The sequence below is a fragment of the Drosophila willistoni genome, chromosome 3R, assembly GCF_018902025.1.
Source record: "Drosophila willistoni isolate 14030-0811.24 chromosome 3R, UCI_dwil_1.1, whole genome shotgun sequence".
In the NCBI taxonomy this organism is placed as follows: domain Eukaryota; kingdom Metazoa; phylum Arthropoda; class Insecta; order Diptera; family Drosophilidae; genus Drosophila; species Drosophila willistoni.
In genome coordinates this window covers 621574-641842 of record NC_061086.1, presented here as the reverse complement: position 1 = coordinate 641842, position 20269 = coordinate 621574, and the positions used below count along the sequence as shown (strand labels likewise).

Below are 20269 nucleotides of genomic sequence, written 5' to 3'. Positions count from 1 at the left end.
TAAATCAAATTGAAAACTTTATTTTTATCGTAATTGAACCATTTTCATTGTATTATTATTTTTTGTTAATTTTTTTACCCTTGCAAAAAGAGTATATTAATTTTGGTCAGAAGTGTGCAACGCATAGAAGGAAGCATCTTAGACCATATAAAGTATATATATTCTTGATCAGCACGACGAGTTCAAATAGCCATGTCCGTCCGTCCGTCTGGATCAACGCAAACTCCTCCTAGACCGTAAGAGCTACAGAAATTTTGCATGTAGGCTTGTATATACTGCAGGGGTTGTATATGTCGGACTTAGACGGATCGGACCACTATATCATATAGCTCCCATACAAACGGTCACGAACAGTGACTTTTCTCAATAACTTGGTTATTATACCTGTTTGATCTGCCCAGTTGCAGATGGTACAAAACTCCAATGCTCAATAGCATCTGGAGTGGAGTAAGGAAAAATAAGTCTTCTCCTCTTTGAATTCCAGAAAGAAGTCATTTGTATATATTGTTTTCATGAGTTAGAAGCTCTTCATGAGTCATGTAACAGAAGCTTTTAGAACATGTTAATGTAAATACAGTGGTAAAAATTCCGATAATCTTAAACAAATAATATAAGAAATATTAATATATACAAATCCAAGTTAACAATGACGTCTCCTCCAACATACTCCCCCATTGAAGGATAACGTATGACTCCTTCAATTTACATAAACGTCATCTCTTAAAGGCAATGGAGCAAGTTTGCAGATTGAGCGACGAATAATTCCTTTCTTGGTGCGAACATCGGCTACTCTGACCCTTCCATCTGCACCAAGTATGGCTTCGACCACACGACCAGTAATCCTGCATTGTGGTGGAAGATTGTCTTCATGGATGAGAACTAATTGATCCTTTGCTATGTTATTTTCGGGTTGCACCCACTTAGAGCGTTCTTGTAACTGATGTACATAGTCGCGCTTCCAGAGTTCCCAGAAGCGTTGCTTGAGATAAGTCACCCTTTGCCAACGAGATAGATAAGAAAGTTTTGAGTTATTTACTACCGGTTAGGGGATCGCTTGCAGTGAACATCCGATCAATAAGTGTGCTGGCGTCAGAGCCTCCCGTCATTGGGATCATCGCTGTGAATGGATATTGGACGGGAATTCAATATCGCCTCCACTTCAATTGCAATCGATTGAAGCTCTACATACGTCAAATGAGAAGAGGTCAAATTTTTGATGAGCAGAGTCTTTTTTTTTTTTTTTTTTATTTATTTATTTATTTACGTCAACTAACACAGCAGTCGACGAAAAAGCTTAAGCTAAAGACAGATAGTAATTAATTGAAAAAGATAGCTTAGCTATATACACAACTAAACATCCCCGACCCGGTGGAGGTGTTTTATTTGCATAAGGTGCCAGCTATGCCCCGAGTCACAGCCAATGTTGTCAGCGATGAGTTGCAGCCAATCCAAGTCCAGAATATTATTATTGGTTTCGCTATAGATGATTAAAAAGCATAGCGCGAAGAGAAGTGACAGAAAGATGAGGAGAAAATAGGTGAGAAAGGTTGTTAAAAGATTGGCAAAGAACACGAAAAGGTTCGTGAAGAGAGTAGTTAGTCAGACATCTACTAAGGTGAATAGGAAAAAAGTTTCCGACGTGAGGGAACACAAAAATATAGCGTATCTAGTAGATTAGTAGAAATGACTTCGCCGTTGACTAGTTTATGGAGAAAGAGAATGCCAAAAACGAGCCTACCCTTGTAAAGTGAAGGAAGATTAATAAGAAGAGTCTGCTATAATAAGAAGGTAGGCGAAGACTTGGGTCCGAATTAAGACCGCGTAACGCAAACTTAAGGAATTGCTTCTGTACCGATTCAATACTACGCTGGTGAACATCATATTCCGGATTCCACACTGGCGAGCAATATTCTAGAGTAGGGCGAACTAACGAAGTGTATAAAACCTTTGTTACATAGGGATCATCAAATTCTTTGGCCCAACGTTTAATGAAGCCAAGAAGGCTGCATGCTCTATTGACAATAGAAGAAATATGAACATTAAATGAAAGTTTTGGGTCAAACATCCCGCCTAAGTCTTTGAACGATGGTACGCAATCTAACAGAACAGACTTAACAGAGTAATGAGCTAGGAACGGAGACAAACGACTGAAAGTCATAAAAGAACACTTAGAGGCATTAAGGTGTAATTTATTAACGTGGCACCAATCACAGAACGCATCGAGATCTGATTGCAAGTACTGTTGGAAAGAAGGATCATTATAGGAATAACAAATCTTGACGTCATCCGCAAACATGAGCACGCGTGAATGAGCCAAGGCCAAAGGCAAATCATTTATAAACAGTGTAAATAACAGGGGGCCCAGATGACTGCCTTGGGGTACACCTGACGTAACTCCAACAGTTTTAGATATCGAGGAACGAAAAGACACCTTTTGGGTTCTGCCAATAAGATACGACTTTAACCAAGCCAACAGTTTTGGGGAAAAACCCATTATGTTAAGTTTCGCGAGAAGCATAGAATGATCAACCGTATCGAAAGCCTTACTAAAGTCAGTATAAATAACATCAGTTTGACACTTTTTACGGAAGCCATGGTGTACAAGGGTAGTCAATTCTAAAAGGTTAGTAAGCGACGAACGACCTTTCATGAATCCATGCTGACGAGGAGAAATAGTGGATCTGGATAGGTGTTGAAGGGAAGACGTAATAATTTTCTCAAACAGCTTTGGTATTGCCGAAAGGTTGGCAATGCCACGTGTTTGTGGAGGGGCGGAAGGGGCGGAATGTCTTCAGGGTCTCGTACGTGAGTAGAATGATTAAAACGCGCGAAAACTTCGTTTTAATTAATGATGATTTATTGAATTCACAAGGTATACCGACACACACACGAAATGGTTCGGTTTGAAAAAGTGACAAATCGCAAAGTAAAATAATCAGGAAAAAGAACGGGTGTTCGGATGAAAAACTCGATTGCTAGTAAATGGCGATGCCCATTGGAAAACCAAGTCACTCCTCCTGGTGTGACCGTAGATGCCGAGGGTCAAAAAACCCTCCTCACTCCTCACTGCTCACTGCTCTTCGCCGCTCACTGCTGTTCACCCGGTGGCGTGAACATACCGCGCCCCTTGCAACATGTTGCAATTGTCACCCTGGACATATAAAGGATGGGGGACGGCAACGTCCTGGAGCGCCTAGATCCCACAGGAGCCGGAGACGACCCATCCGAACACGGTGCTCTGGGCTGCGGGAGTACCGCTATGACCGGGCACACAGCCTGGCTGGATGACCTCAGGATAGAGGTCTGCCCCGAGCACCACGGACACCGACGCCGGCCGATAGAAATAGGGGTCGGCCAGGATCTGGGTGGCGAATTTCTCCCGGAACGGCGCCGCCACTTCCCGGATGGGAGTGCGGATGAGCAACTTCCTCTTCGACCCGGAATATAACGTTCCGTCGGAACGTCTTGTCGGACCTCGACTCGAGGACGGCCGTACAGGCTTGGTCGACCCCGACCTTGGTCACAGCTAACCCCAGGGACCGGGCAAAGGAGAGATTGATGCGGCTCTCAGCCGCACACGCATCGAGAAGGACGCGGGTCTCGAAGGATTTCGAGCCAATGTCCAACCGGAGGACTGCGGTTGGCAGGACAGTCGTCGTCCTGGCGTGGAGCAGGGAGGATAGAGAGATCTCGGGTGCGCCTTCTGGGGAAGCGGAGCGGTCGGACGATGATCGGGAACGGGGTTGTAGCGGGGGTGCAGCACGCCCGGAGGAGGGTGATTGGCTGCGACGCCGGGCGGAGGCACGTTGTCTCGGCGGTTGGTCGGCCATGTGGAGCAGGGTATGGTGCCTTTGCCCGCATCGTCGGCAACCATGGCGAGTCCGGCACGCGTCGGATGAATGCTCGTGGGCCAAGCAATTGGGACAATACTTATTGATAAGCACCGCCCGGAGCCGCTTTTCACCTCGGAGGTTCAGGAAGCGCTGACACTGGCGGAGTGCATGAACCCCCCGACATACCCGGCATTGGTACCCGTTCGTGCCCTGTGGAGCAGCTCGTTTGCTGCGGTGGTGTGGCAGACGCGTGGGGGCCATGTCACTATGGAGGGGCGAGCTGAACGAACTGTAACGAAAGAAATTACGTAGGGGGGAGTGGATTAGTCTATGCACGGGAACGAACAACATGCACGGAGACGAGGACATTCGGAGGGAACATAGAGGGATTGGGAGTCACGATAAGGTTTTAGGCTCAGGACTCCTGCTGTCTTGCAACAGAATGAGCTTCGCTACGGGTCTTCGGATAGACCCACGCGCGGTGGTGACATCAGCCACTCGGACGAGACCGTCAGCCCCGGGCAGAGTGCGCTCAATTCGCCCTAAGCGCCACTCGTTGGAGGGGAGATGATCTTCGGACACGATCACGAGGTCGCCGGTCTGGATGCTGCGAGTCGGTGATTTCCACTTGTTCCGTTTGTGAAGCTCCTTGAGGTACTCACTCTTCTAGCGGCGGCAGAAAGCCTGCTGGATTGCCTTCAGTCGCTGCCATTGGTTGATCAGCGACATAGGCTCGACCAGAATTTCCGGTTCCGCAATAGATAAGAGCGGTCCTCCAATCAGGAAATGTCCCGGGCTTAGGGCCAGCAGATCCTCTGGATCCTCGTTCATGGGAGAGATTGGCCTGGAGTTTAGGCACGCTTCGATCCTACACAGGAGAGTGGAAAGTTCCTCGAAGGTGTATTTGACAGTGGACGAGGACTTGTAAAACAGGGTCTTAAAACTTTTGACCCCTGCTTCCCACAGTCCTCCCATATGGGCCGCGCTTGGCGGAATGAACTGCCAGGATAAAATGTGCTGGGGAAATGCCTTCATTATATCAAGCTTGGTGGCGTTCAGGAAATCTTTTTCGAGCGCCTTTGAGGCCCCTACGAAGGTTTTGCCATTGTCTGAGTAAATGCGCTGTGGGCATTGTCTCCGTGCGACAAACCGAGAGAAGGCTGCAAGAAATCTTTCAGTGGTGAGGTCGGAGGTAGCCTCGAGATGGATTGCCTTCGTGCTGAAACACACAAAGACGCAGACATAACCCTTAGTTATGAGACACGCACGCCCGGTGTAATTTTTGATCTCGAACGGCCCTGCGAAGTCAATGCCCGTGTGGGTGAAGGGCCTGGAGTACGTGATGCGTTCTCGAGGGAGATCACCCATCATCTGGGTCTGTAGTCGTCGACGATGAACGATGCAGACTTTGCACCCCTTGATGTGGGACTTCACCATGTTCTTGATCCGGGGGATCCAGAATTTGGTGCGCAGATACCGCACCATCAGTTGATTGCCGCCATGCAACGTGATGCGGTGGGCGAATTCGACAAGCAGGCGAGTGAAATGAGTACTATAGGGGAGGAGAATAGGGTGACGTTCATCATATCGGAGGGACTCAGCGGCCCGGAGTCGTCCGCAGGAGCGGAGTAACCCATGCTGGTCGAGAAATGGATTCAGATTGAGTAGCGTGCTGGATGATGGCAGGGGTCGCCCTTCACCCAGGGCCCGTATCTCCGCGAGGTATTCCCGACGCTGAGAGGTCCGAATCAAGGCGCGCTCGGCGGAGAGAAGTTCGTCATTGGTGAGGCGAACCGTGGAAGGCGTCGAAATCCTTTTGGTGGCGAAGCGTAGGATGTACGCGATGACTCGCAATGCCCTACCATAATCCGAGAAACGTTCGCTGACGTCCTCGAGTAGGGTGGTCGCGGTGGTGTGGCACTGGACTCGTTGCTCCAGCTGGGTGTCTGGGAGTTCGTTATGGGGAGTTGGCCAATACTCGGGGGCCCGCTGGAGCCAGTCCGGCCCATGCCACCAGAGGCTGCTGGCCGATAACTCGGCCGCGGAGACTCCACGGCTCGCCAGATCAGCGGGGTTGTCCTCGGAGCGCACATGTGACCAGCTTTGGCCACTGGTGCTTTTGGAGATGCTGGATACCCGATTGGTCACGAAGGTGGACCAACTGCACGGGGGTTTATGTAGCCAAGCCAACACGATGGTAGTTAGAAACATCCGATTTGCTACCCTTTTTAAAAAGCGGAATAATAAAAGACTCCTTCCAAATATCGGGAAAGGTACAAGTCTCACTCGATATAAAGAATAACCGAGATAAAGGCTTAGATAGGGAATTCGAACACATTTTAAGGATGCAACTAGGTATATTATCAGGACTGGGAACGAAGGAAGACGTCATAGATGACAAGCTAGAGATAATACAGTCTTCAGTAATACTAGGAAAAAACATACAATTTAAATGTGGGATTGAAAAGAGATAGGGTGTGGGTTCCGAAACAGTAGTAGAATAAGTCGACTGAAAGAGTTTAGCAAACAGATCTGCAATATCTGAATCATTATTAGCAGTCTGGTCATTAAGTCTGAAGGTGGAGGGTAGTACATTAGAGCGTCTTTTGGAATTAACTAAGTTGTAAAATCTTTTGGGGTTCTTATAAAATTCAACCTTACAGCGAACGATATAATTATTGTAGCATTGAGTGTTTAAAAGACAAAATTGAGATTTGGCTATACAGTAATTTGCATAGTCAAGTCGCGAACCAGTTTTTATAAATCTTTTAAAATATCTCGATTTAATGTTACGGAGATTAGAGAGCCTACGTGTGAACCAGACTGGCGCGCTGGAGACGGTAGAGACATTCAAATAAGGAACGCATTCATCCATTAGAGAATTAAGAGCAGAGTAGAAAAAATTCACTGATCTATATCGCAGAAATGACCAATCAAAAGAGAAAATAAGGCTATTAAGAAGATTGAAATTTGTTTTGCGAAAACATCTACGACGAGAATTTGCGATGTTATTAAATGAATTAGTAACGGAATTGTAAGAAATAGTAACTTCAATGGTAGGGTGATAGGGAGCTTCAGGTTTCACTAGGGGCTGTGTTCGGGATACAGCACTAACAGTGGGATCAGAGACAAAAACAAGATCAAGGATTCTTTTAGAAGAGTTAAGGAAAGAATTCAACTGATATAGCGAACATTCAAGTAGGCTATCAAGAAAAACATGTTGAGATGAAGGAATTAAGAAAGATAGATTATCATCAACAAGCCAAGAAATATTAGGCAAGTTGAAATCACCTAATACTATAAGGAAATCGCGATCTTTAGGACGATTAAAAATAGTTTGCAAAGCATCAACATGATGCATATAGGTCGTTATATCAGAAGCTGGAGGAATATATGAACAAGAAATATATAAGCTAAAGTTGGAACATGTAATTTTGACGCAAATAAACTCAACACCTAAGGGCAGATCCATCGGCACAACACTTGAACACAGATTCGAGTTGACAGCAATAAGTACTCCACCGCCACGACGACCAACACGATCAAGCCTATAAGAAATAAAGTTATTAGAAAGAATTTCATTATCCAAAACAGAGGAGTTAAGCCAAGTTTCAGAGAAAGCTAATATGTCAGCAGAAAAGGATTGGCTATCACAGAACAGGTTCGAGAGCTTGGTAAGAAGTCCTATTACATTTTGATAATGAATGCAAAGACTAGACGTTATTAGTTTTTTGAAGCAGAAGATAAATTAGGAAGGTGGACAGGCAACGGACGGGAGCGCTTATTGGGCGCAAACTCGTGTACAACTAGGCCCTCTGGCCAGAAATTAGTGTCAACCATAGCTGAGAAATACTCATTGGGTACTGTAATTTTAAAAGAGGAGATTTCGCGGGGCCTAGAAAACTTAAACTTTTGAATTAAAACTTTAGCAGGGCATATATTACTAATGTAAGCTGCCACAGACGACTCAGAATTATCAGGAGCAAGCCTAGAGATAAATAATTGTTTGCGATGAGGCATTACAGTTAGTGGAGGCGGAGGAGCATTGGGATCCGCAAGTGATTGAGAGCCAGCATGATCCTGTGATTGATCAGATCGTTTGAAGCGTTCAAGTTGCGAACATGCTCCGACAAAGTTGGTGGCATTGTCACAATAAATCCTTTTGGGTATGCCGATGAATCGCTTCAAACAGAGAATAAAATTATTAGTAGATAGGTCAGAGATTAGTTCTTTATGAATAGCTTTTGAAGAAAAGCAAACAAATATGGCCAAATTTGTTTTGTAAGGAACTTTGCTTCGAATGCGGTACGACGTAAGAAATGGTCCACATAGATCCACTCCGCATATCAGAAACGGGCGTTCGGCCAGGAGACGGTCAGCTGGGAGGTTACCCATGATTTGTCGCATTAATACAGGTTTGTAATGATACCAATGTGTGCAACTTCTAACAACCTTTCGGACCAATTCACGATCATTTACAATCCATACTGTTAGGCGCAGAATCGCTATCAGAACCTTAGCTCCCGCGTGAAGGTTTCGCAAGTGAAGATCTTCAATATAATTATAAGTGAAATTATGAGTCTTTGGAAGCAATAACGGCATTTTAGCGTTCAATGGTATGTCAGCCATTGCAAGACCGCCTCCAACACGGATAAGTGGAAAATTTTGAGAACCTATCTGTTCATTTGAGATAAATGGATTTAACTTTTGAAGCTCCGGCATCAGACTTCGTCCTGCTTGTAAGTCCTTTAGTTCTTTCGCAAACACATCACTCTGAATGGAAGAGATTATATGATTAAAAGCCAATTTAAATTCTTCTACTGAAATGCTTCTTGTAGCATTTATCGTATTATTGCGGTTAATAGGAACTCGGTTGAAAACTCGTAAAACGTATGCTAAGACTCTCACAATCATACGAAACGATGATAGTCTACTAATGATCTGCTCAACTATGCTCTTTTCTTTATAACTAGTGCTACATTTCAGTACAAGGGTGTTTCGCAATTCTAATTCTTTGGGCTCGAAATCTGTCTTTCAGATTTCGGCCAATGTAATGCATCAAGTGTTAAGAACCTTGGTCCATGAAACCAAATTGTCTGCATCAAATTATCCTTTCCAGGCACGTGACTCCAAATGATATGGTTGATACGCGATTGGCAATAAAGCATTTTAGAGTTGATGGGTGCATTTTAATCCAAAGACCCTTGCGTATATGCAACATCCATACGCTCGATTTGAGGCATCCGAAAATCCATGGATTTCACACTTATTTTTTGGTGATGTGTTAACAAATCAATTTACGCGAACCATGTCAAGATTAGATAAATCAGCTTCAAGTTGTTGCCATCTAGTCCGTAAGATCTCTGGCAACGGGTCCTCCCAGTCCGAGCGCTCGATCCACAAGTTTTGGATCAAGATTTTGTAGCGTACTACGACTGGAGCTAATAATCCTAGCAGATCATAGAGCTTGGCCATGATCGATACTATTCTTCGCTTTGTTGGTATTGCAGTTAATGGAAGATCAAATCGAAATAATATAAGATCTTCAGTTGGCAGCCACGACATGCCAAGAGCCTTGGTGACATCAGTATTGTCAATATTGAGATTATATTCATAATCTGTTGGTGCCCCACTAAAATTCCACTTTGTCAATTCTAAGCCTGCCTTGGAGAGCAATTTGGTAACTTCATTCGTCTTAGCATTGAGTTCTTCGATTGAGTCAGCTCCATAAAGTAGATCGTCGACGTACATATCCTCAGCTAATACAGCAGCTCCAATTGGAAACAACTTCTTATACGTCTCTGATAAAAACTTTAAGGACCTGATTGCGAGAAATGGAGCGCACGATATCCCATAGGTAACAGTATTCAATTGAAATAATTGAATAGGTTCTTGCGGTGACTTTCTCCACAAGATTTGTTGGAAACTTCTATCCTCAGGTGCGACGAGAAATTGTCTGTACATTTTTGTTATGTCAGCTGTAATAGCATGGCGATACAAACGAAAAGAGAGTAATGTTAGGATTAGATCTTGTTGAATAGTAGGACCATCCATGAGAATATCATTTAATGATATATTTGATGATGATTTAGACGAAGCGTCAAATACTAGGCGAAGTTTAGTTGATGAGCTCTGCGGTCTAAGGACACAATGGTGAGGAATAATGTGATGATTTCCCGATTGCAAATTATCTAACGAAGCTACCTCCATGTGATTCAACTTAAGATATTCATCTAAAAAATAGATGTACATTTCCTTTAATTGGTGTTGAGATGCATGCCGTCTTTCGAGTTGATGAAAACGTCTTTTTGCACAGGACAACGAGTCTCCAAATTGTTCAGGAGATTCCTTGAAAGGCAAACGAACCTGTATGCGCCCTGAATCCAGGATTTGTGTGTGCACCTGAAAGTGAGTTTCACATGCTTGTTCTTCTGAGGTTAACGAAATATCTTTATTTTGAATTCCATGTATTTCATCCATTTTCCAAAACCTTTCTAATAATATGTTAAGGTCCTGCTGTTGCGTTAAATTACAAGTGTATTGTTGAGTTGATTGAGGTTTAGCAATCTTACCCCCGACGATCCATCCTAATGCAGTTTCCACTAGATGAGGAAGACCAATTTCTAAACTAATTTTACCAGTCTTAAGTAGATCAAAAAACTCCTTTACGCTAAGCAATAAATCTACCTTTCCGGGCTTTTAAAAGAATGGGTCGGCTAACTCAATTTCTTTGGGAATGGCCCAATTTGACACATCTAGTCTCTTTTCAGGCTGAGGTAGAGATATAGATTTAGTCACGATAAACTCCATATTCCATTCATCTGGAGATATTCTTCAACGAATTTTGGTAGATACGGAATGTTTCATATGTGTACGTATTTCACCGATTCCAGCAATCTCATAATGATCGTAACGAAACGGAAGCTGAAGCCTTGCGAGCTGAAACTCACCAAGTTTGTCTTGAATAAGAACTATTGCTATTGGAAGTAATCCCCGCCGAGCGTGGCGAGTCAACATTGATGTTGCAAATGTTTTACTTTCGTCATGTGTATTATGAATGATTTGTTGCGATTGATGATGAATAGAAGGTCCATCTAGTTGATAATTTCCCTGGACATTTGAATCCTTATGCATGTTTGTGTGATGTAAACCTCCACAATGACGACATCTATTTAATGAAGGACACTTTGAGGCTGGATGACCCTTATTGAGGCAATTCAACCAAATAGACGCTGTTTTAACAATCTTAAATCGCTCAATAAAAGGTAGCGAATTAAAAACTGGACAGAATGCTAACCTATGCTCAGTTGACTGATATTGAATGCATCTACTTTGGGCTGCAACAATTACTTTTGAAGTACTATGAATTTTGTCTCTGACGGGACTCTTGTCGGTTTTGCAGATACCCTTCAAAATACTACAGTGTCGACTGAGAATTTGATAACAGTCGGCGCAGTCTGCCAATTTATCGTATTCTTCAACCCGATCGTATGCTTGTTTGGATTCAAGATCAATTTTTGACATAACAATGTGAATAAGTACTGCGTTTAATACATCAGCTTCAGACCCAAGAGACAACAATGATCCGCGTAGAGCTGAAACCGTTTCCAAAATTGTACGTAGGGTAACAGCGTCTGCCTTTTTCATGCTAGCAATGTTAAAAAAACTTGGAATTTGTTCTACGAAAATAAGAACTTTCTTGTCATATCGCTCTTTGAGGGGATCTAGGGCCTTGGGATAATTTTCGTCTGATACTTGAAATGGCGAGACTACGCTTAGAGCTTGGCCAGATAGACAACTTATTAGATAGTTAAATTTGTCAACATTGGACAATGAGTTGTCTTCATGTACCATATTTGTAAATGAAGTAATAAATTTTTTGAATTCCCCATATTTGCCGTCGAATTTAGGTAATTTGAGGGATGGAAGCCGATTATGATGTCCCCCATGATAAGTCGATGAATTAACGAAACTAAGTTCTTCTGGTTTTTCCTTTTTACTTGCGCCAATGCGCCGTAATATGATTGCCTTTGTTTCGATAAAAAGATTTTCTATCTCTGCCCGATTCGCGTCTGCTGGATCTAGCTTCTCAATATTGGTTACAACTTATAATGCCTGTTTAAAATACGACTCAACAATTTGAGACTGACAATCTAATTATTATATTTTCATTTTCAAGATCGATTCTAGCTCTTAAACTTTGAATATTAGATTGCAGTTGATTCCGTTGATGTATAAGAGGTAGAAGCTGCGTTTCATTTGGTGGAGACATTTTGGGCCCTTAAAGAAAGAAATGTAGCAAGTTAGAAATGAATTAAACGTGAGCTAAACGAGTTCTAGTTTTAATAAAAACACTCAAATGCATTAAGTTTCACTCAAGAGCTGAATAAGTGATCTTTAATATGTAGATCGTTTCTCTATATGACAGTTTGAGTACTTACTCCGCTGTGCTTAATACTTAGCACATGTTAAAGCTTACGAGTGTTTTACATGTGAGTGTAAAGCATGTGAAAGCTTTACGATCGCTAATGAGTATTAATTGAGTCAAAATTTGAGTGGAAATTGATAATGTAAATTTACACACTCAAGTTGACTTCGCAATTCAACTGCCGCCGTGTACAGACATGTTTTTTTAATGCACTCCGCAAAAATTGAGTGTAAAAAAAAAAAAAGACCGCGTTTGCAAAAATTTGTGAAGGGCTCTCAGTCGCCTCAGAGACGCCTATTTACAATCATATTGCTGTTAGATTGCTCTAATAGCAATAAATACTAAGTTGCAACAGTGCGTAATTTTTACAAAAGCCATGTCCACCAATTCGGGCACAAGCTCTCTCGATCCCCACCAGCAACAGCTACAAGAACTAATTGTACAACAACAACGTGAGCGTCGACTCTCGGTCCAACGCAACAACGCGTACTTTTCGGTGGTGTCGCCGACCCCACTGAATGCTAACGTAAGCAATAACACCGAAAGTGCCAGCCACTCAGCAATCAACAGCAACTTACCGTGGAGAGAGCAGTGTGCTTCTTCATTAATATCGATAACTGGGTCACCGATTGCACCGACCAGCACCGTCAGCTCGTTGACAGCAACTACTGCAACGTCTGCCGAAGTATTGACCTGCCTCAAGCCGTCAACGACAAGTCGCCCAGAGTCAGCTTCAATAGTAAACCCAACGACTTCTGTCCAAACTGGAATGGATAGATATATTAAAATAACTAAGCGGAAGCTAAGCCCGCAAAAGAAAAAAAGTGGCAATACGCCGAAAATAACCAAACCAAATGAACGAGTAGCACCCCTTAGCGGGAATCGTTTTAAAATTCTTGCCGATCAGCAAGACGATCAAACCGGCGCTGTAGATAAAGTTAAATCGGCTAGACCACCCCCTTTATACATCCGTGGAGCTAACTGCAGCGCCCTGGTTTCGAAGCTAGTAGAAACAATAGGGGCAAATAACTTTGTTGTAACCCCACTCAATAGGGGTAACATTAAAGAAATTAAATGTCAAACCCAAACTAAGGACAATTTCCGCATCATCGAAAAGTACCTCCGTAATGCTAACATCAACTTCTATACCTACCAACTAAAAAGCAGTAAAGGTCTCCAGCTTGAGTTAAAGGGGATTGAGCCATCGGTCCCTACTCAAGAAATAGCAGATGCCTTGGTCGAAAAAGGGTTTGCGGTTAAGTCCGTTGTCAACATCATCAACAGGAACAAAGTCGCACAGCCGCTCTTTAAAATCGACCTCCAACCTGACGCAAAGCGGTCGAAACCAAATGAAGTGCACCCGATCTACAACCTACAGCTTCTATTGCACAGAAGAATCACCGTAGAGGAGCCCCAGAAGAGACGCCAACCACCGCAGTGTAAAAACTGCCAGGAATACAACCACACCTCTAACAATTGCAATCTTAGGTCAGTGTGTGTTGGCTGCGGCGAACATTATGAAGATGGCATTTGCACCAAGGACAGAAACAACGTCGCACTAAGGCTATGCAGCAACTGTGGAGGGAACCACACGGCCAACTACAGAGGATGTCCTGTCTTCAAGGTTCTTAAATCGCACCAAAACGGGCGCAAACCCCCAGCTGGACCAAAAATCACCTTCAACGCCTCCAAAACTACACCGGAGGTTTTCTTCGCCAAGGCTGTTAGATCATCTAACATGACTGCTACAACCAGTCCTAGTGTATCCTTCGCTAGTGTGCTCCTAACTGGACAGACGGAGCCCGCGAAAGAGACCCCGTCTCTTCGCCATCTACAGAATCCGCAACCTAGCGCACCAGAGCTTGGCCAGCAAACTTCAAGTGGTTTAGAGGCCCTATTGATCTCACTCCATCAAAACATGACCACTTTTATGACGTTCATGCAAAACTGTATGCACGAACTGATGCGGAATCAAAACCTGCTTATCCAGAAGCTTATCGAGAATAAATAATGGCTTCCCTACGTCTATGTCTTTGGAATGCTAACGGCATCTCCAAGCACAAAAATGAACTGCAACTATTCCTAGACTCAAGTGAAATCGACGTTTTGCTGATTTCGGAAACACATTTAACATTAAAGAATAATTTTCAAATACCAAAATATACCTTCTACGCAACAAACCATCCAGACGGAAAAGCTCATGGCGGGACTGGTATCTTAATCAAAAACCGTATAGAACACTCGTTCCTCAACAGATTTGAAACACAACACCTACAAGCAACTGCTATAACCGACCAAACCAGCTGCGGCAACACTACATTGGTTGCCCTGTACTGCCCACCACGCTTCTCAATCTCGGAAAAGGAATTTACCGATTTCTTTAACACACTCGGAGATCGCTTCATTGCAGCAGGGGACTATAACTCGCCTGGTAAATCCTAAAGGCAAGCAGTTGTACAACACAATAGTCAACCCTCTCAATAAGATGGATTGCGTCTCACCGGGTAGGCCTACTTATTGGCCCACAGATCCACAGAAAGTGCCTGACTTGATTGATTTCGCAGTAACCAAGAGGATTCCACGTAATCGGATCACTGCGGAAACACTGCTAGATTTAACTTCCGATCACTCTCCAGTGCTATTCACATTATTAACAAGACCTCAAGTACTTGATCGCCCATATAGGCTTACAAACAACAAAACAAATTGGCTTAAATTTAAAATGTACATTAGTGCCCACATTGACTGTTCGCCGAAACTGGATGCTGCAGAGGACATTGTGCGTCTCTGCATTTGAGTCGATGATGGGAGCTGCAGCAAGAGTATCTACTCCACATGCCTCTTCTTACACCAAACCTGTTGACAGGCCTACGAACCGGCGGATAGAACAATTAGTAACGGAAAAACGACGTCTAAGAAGAGAATGGCAGATTACTCGATCACCAGCAGCAAGACTTCGCCTAAGGCAAGCTAATCGCAACCTCTCCAAGGCGTTAAGACAAGAGGAAAGCTGGGCTCAAAGGAAATACATAGAAAAGCTCAGTCCAACCAGCACTAAACATCCTCTATGGAAAGCCCACCCAACTTTAAGCGCTTCTACAGAGACAATTTCACCGATAAGGAGTCCAACCGGTGGATGGGCCCGCAGTGACGAAGAGAGGGCATCCGTATTTGCCACACATCTTAAAATGGTTTTCCAGCCAAATCCAACATCAAACTCATCTGTACTTCCCCCTTCGAGCACATTAACGGATAGTGAGTACTCGGAACTCCAATCGGACGAGATCACTGCAGTTATTAAAAACCACATAAAACCCAAAAAAGCCCCTGGCCATGACCTAAGGGGCTTTACGTAAATGTCCACGATGATATGTCTTGCAAAGGCCAATGATGAAGAAGTCCGATGACGACCATCCAAGATTATTATGTAATGATGAAGAAGTCCAATGATGAATGTGATGATGATGTAAGCTGAAAAGTCCAATGATGACTGTCCAAGATGATGTAACGATGAATGCAATATGAACGAATACACGACTTTATATAGTTTTTAAGTTTTTATGTTGGGACTTGCGAAGTGCAAGGTCCTGTCACGGTCGCCAATGTTTGATCTGCCCAGTTGCAGATGGTACAAAACTCCAATGCTCAATGCATGTGGAGTGGAGTAAGGAAAAATAAGTCTTCTCCTCTTCGAATTCGAAAGAAGTCATTTTTATATTTCGTTTCCATGAGTTAGAAGCTCTTCATGAGCCATGTAACAGAAGCTTTTAGAACATGTTAATGTAAATACAGTGGTAGAAATTCCGATAATCTTAAACAAATAATATAAGAAATTTTAATATATACAAATCCAAGTTAACAAGCTCCTCCAACAATACCCTTGCAAAAAGAGTATATTAATTTTGGTCAGAAGTGTGCAACGCATAGCATCTCCGACCATATAAAATATATATTCTTGATCAGCACGACGAGACGAGTTCAAAAAGCCATGTCCGTCCGTCCATCCGTCCGTCTGGATTAACGCAAACTCCTTCTACACCGTCCAAGCTACAGAGCTGAAATTTTGCATGTAGGCTTGTATATACTACAGGGGTTGTATATCTCGGATTCAGCCGGATCATATAGCTCCCATACAAACGGCAAAGTCACGAACAGTGACTTTTCTCAATAACTTCGTTATTTTCTGAGCTATTGTCATGAAATTGTGATATTGGTGAGTTTATTACACATATAAATAACTGTGCCAAATTTGATCAAGATCGGTTGACTATATCATATAGCTCCCATAGGAACGATCTTTCGAAAACAGTGACTTTTGTCGATAACTTCGTAACTTTTAACGCGATTGCTTTCAAATTGAACATTTGTTAGTTTAATATGTCTGTTAATGACTGTGCCGAATTTGATAAAGATCGGGTGAATATATCATATAGCTCCCATAGGAAGGATCGGTGGAAAATAGTGACTTTGATCAAAAACTTCGTTATTTTCTATGCTAAGAATGTGGGCCATTCTTTCGCAAACTTTAGCCGTTTTAGAAAAAACGTTTTTCCATATTGATGGCTATAGGTAAGGAAAGAGTTACCAAAAAAGTTACAAACTTTGACGCGGTCGAAGTTAGCCCCGTCCCAGGTTTTATTTATGCATATGTATATGTACATACACTGCTGGTCAAAAGGTTAGACGCATTCTTATTGACATTAACATTTAATTTCTAACTTTTCTGTTAAAAACATGCAACAAGTAAAAAAAATGTCTTAAATATTATATATTTAATGAATGCACAGGAGCACCCTAGCGCCGCAACCTACAATCCTTGCAGTTCAGATCCCGTGGTGCATATAGTTTTGGCTATAGGGCCAAGTTTTTCCACCGGTATTTTATCGTATTGCAAGCGACGAGTTCAAGTTTTCTCGATAGCTATGTTAACGCTAACGCCACGCCTTGTTTTCCCAATCGGTCTGCTCATTCGTTGCTATCGATGCCTCGGTATCCAAAAGATACGCACCTTTTTACTGATGTTCATAGCATCTGCGCACCGCAGCTCGACACGACTGTTTTTAAGCCGATGTTGGCCGACCAAATGGCGTTAATGACATTTATCGGGCCCCCTTCGTTCCAGTTTATGATCTGTGGCTACACTCATAGTCCTAGCGAGTCATTCGCATAAAACCATAAAGCCTTTTTCCTTGTGAATATTCTGCAAATATGATTTTTCCATGATTTTTAGACGTTGTTAATGTTTCGCTTTCCTGATTGCACGCTGGACAGTAGATGTCTTGAGCTTACACTTCCGCTTTATAGATAAAATATCAATGCACATTTCTGCATACTTGGCTTATCAAATTTTTTAACACTGAACCGAAAACAACCATTTCGAGCTTGCTCCTATGTTTTAAGTCGGTGTTCTGGTGAATTGTCCATTTTAAGGTCATATTCCAAATGATATAGGAGAGCATAACCTTCTTCACATTTCTTTGCATGTTCTCATGAATCTTATGAATTGGACCAAGTCCTTTCTATGAATAACAAGCCCAAATCATGCCACATTGCTTTGTTGCGAAATATTACCTGTTGGCTAACAGCTGCGCCCTTGCGGAGCCCCAAACTGCTCGATTTGTATGAAGCGGTCTTCGGATGATTCCACCGGGGCGGCTTTGAGGCACTTGCGTTTTTGGGAGGAATGAGAATAGCCAGGGTGACTTCAATTCAGTTGCTTTATTTTCTTAACCTAAAATATAGTACAATTGTCGGCGGGCACAGAAGGTGCAACCGCATCGAACGATATGATTTTCAAGAGTAATTATATGTATTACTAGAGAGCCGGCGAACTTTGTTCCGCCTTAATAATGACAATAAATAAGCAGATAGGGTTTTTTTTTTTTTTGAAAAAATACAAAAAAAAAATAAATAACTACATTAATCATTCATTATTATTTATGTATTTAGTACATAGGTTGCTCTTCACTTAAGTACCTTGTGATTCACGACATTTTTGAAGTGAAAACTTCTTTAGAATCGTTGGGAGTGATTTCAGACTCGATGAAACGAAAAAGCGACACTAAACAGAGACACATATAGATCTTATAGTATTTAGCCTGCGAGAGAATGAGATGCAAATATATAAAAAGCATTATAAATAAAAAGCATTATGAAAAACTTCGACCAAGCTGGGAGTCGAACCCCGGCCGCCCGATCGCCAAGCGAGCACACTAACAACAGAGCCACGTCGACACTTTGTAAATTGCCGTCGAGTTCTGTAGTTAGTGTGCTCGCTGCGAGAGAATGAGATGCAAATATATAAAAATCATTATGAATAAAAAGCATTACGAAAAACTTCTACCAAGCTGGTAAATTGTCGTCGAGTTGTGTAGTTAGTGTGCTCGCGTGTCTCTAAAAAGAGACATAACGACAATGCGAAAATGAGATGCGTGCTTAACTACAGAACTCGACGGCAATTTAGAAAGTGTCGACGTGGCTCTGTTATTAGTGTGCTCGCTTGGCGATCGGGCGGCCGGGGTTCGACTCCCAGCTTGGTCGAAGTTTTTTTTATAATGCTTTTTATTCATAATGCTTTTTATATATTTATATATGCACAGAAGGAGGCGTTTACGACCTGAGAAGCTGAGTTGATATAGCCATGTCCGCAAAATGTTTTCTTCTAGACCTATATGATATAGTGGTCCGATCCTAAAGATTTTCATACTTTATCTTACCCGGGTAATAAAAAACCCAAAAAAAAGATTTCATCCCGATAGCTCTTAAGACGGCTGAGTAAAACGCATACGCACAGACGGACGGACAGATGGACATGGCTATATCAACTCAGCTTCTCAGGTCGTAAACGCCTCCTTCTGTGCGTTACGAACATCTGACCAATTTTACAATACCGTCTGCAAGGGTATAAAAAGTAAATAAAAAGTATCACAAAATATATAATGAATGAATGCACAGCAACTAGAATCACTGTCTGTTCAGCTCTCTAAAGTGGGAGAAATATGTGCATGCGAAACCAGATTGAGCAATGGAAAAACAGTTTTAATTGTGGCAATTTATATTTCACCGAATTAATCAATAAATAGCATCACGGAATTCATTTATGAAAATTTAATAAAGTATACACCAGAAGTATCGCGGATACTTAGAAAAGATTACGATAAAGTTCCAATGATTTTAAGTGGCGATTTTAACGTAAATTTTGCATTGGACACAGCGGTTCCTTTAATTGACTTTCTCAATACAACATTCAGTTTAAAAATGTGTAACAATCGCACTGAATCAACAACACGATCAAAAACAACAATTGACGCGGTATTTCAAAGATATGTTGACAACATCGAAACCAAAGCATTTGTATCATATTTTAGCTATCATAAGCCACTCGTATCATTTGTTGAAATTGAAAACATTGAGGATGAATAATAATAAAATGAAGAAAATAAAACATGACCTTTATAGCAATATTATAATGAACCCATAATTATCCCGCTCCTAATGCTGCTTTCGTCTCATTCTCTCTCAGTTTGTGTTACGGAAGGTTTCACTTCTATCGTGTCTAACCGTTAGACGCACTTTTTTTTGTTTTCTTATCAGGCGCAAAAACAAACAACGCAGATGGTCTTTCGACCAGTGAACATGCCACGTATAATTGACCATGGGAAAAACATGAATGTTCTAGATTTAAACCACAAACTTTTAAGGATTAGCCTTGTGATTTGTTGATGGTCATGGCAAATGCAAGACGTATCGGAAATTGAAGTCTTTTAAATTCAAACGGCATATCGGTTGGGTTCATCGGGATCCTCAGAATGAGAACTTCCTCACCTTTGAATTTTCCTATCATTATCGTAGCGTAAATTTCATTGTTCATCAATTTACTAACCACCAAACGCGTACCGTTGCACAGTTTTGGTATGTATATGTTTCGAAGCATGATTACTACGGAGCCAACTTTTAGGCGCAAATTGTGCGGTGGTAAGCCAGGCACGTCCAAAGAGTTTAAAAATTC

At 42.3% G+C, this 20269-nt stretch overlaps 1 protein-coding gene across 5 annotated transcripts in view; it reads left to right on the top strand.

The window, feature by feature from the left end:
- LOC6651596 (calcium-dependent secretion activator) overlaps window positions 1-20269 on the top strand; it is an 84448-nt gene that overhangs the window by 16768 nt on the left and 47411 nt on the right. The gene's annotated exons all lie outside the window — the stretch shown is intronic.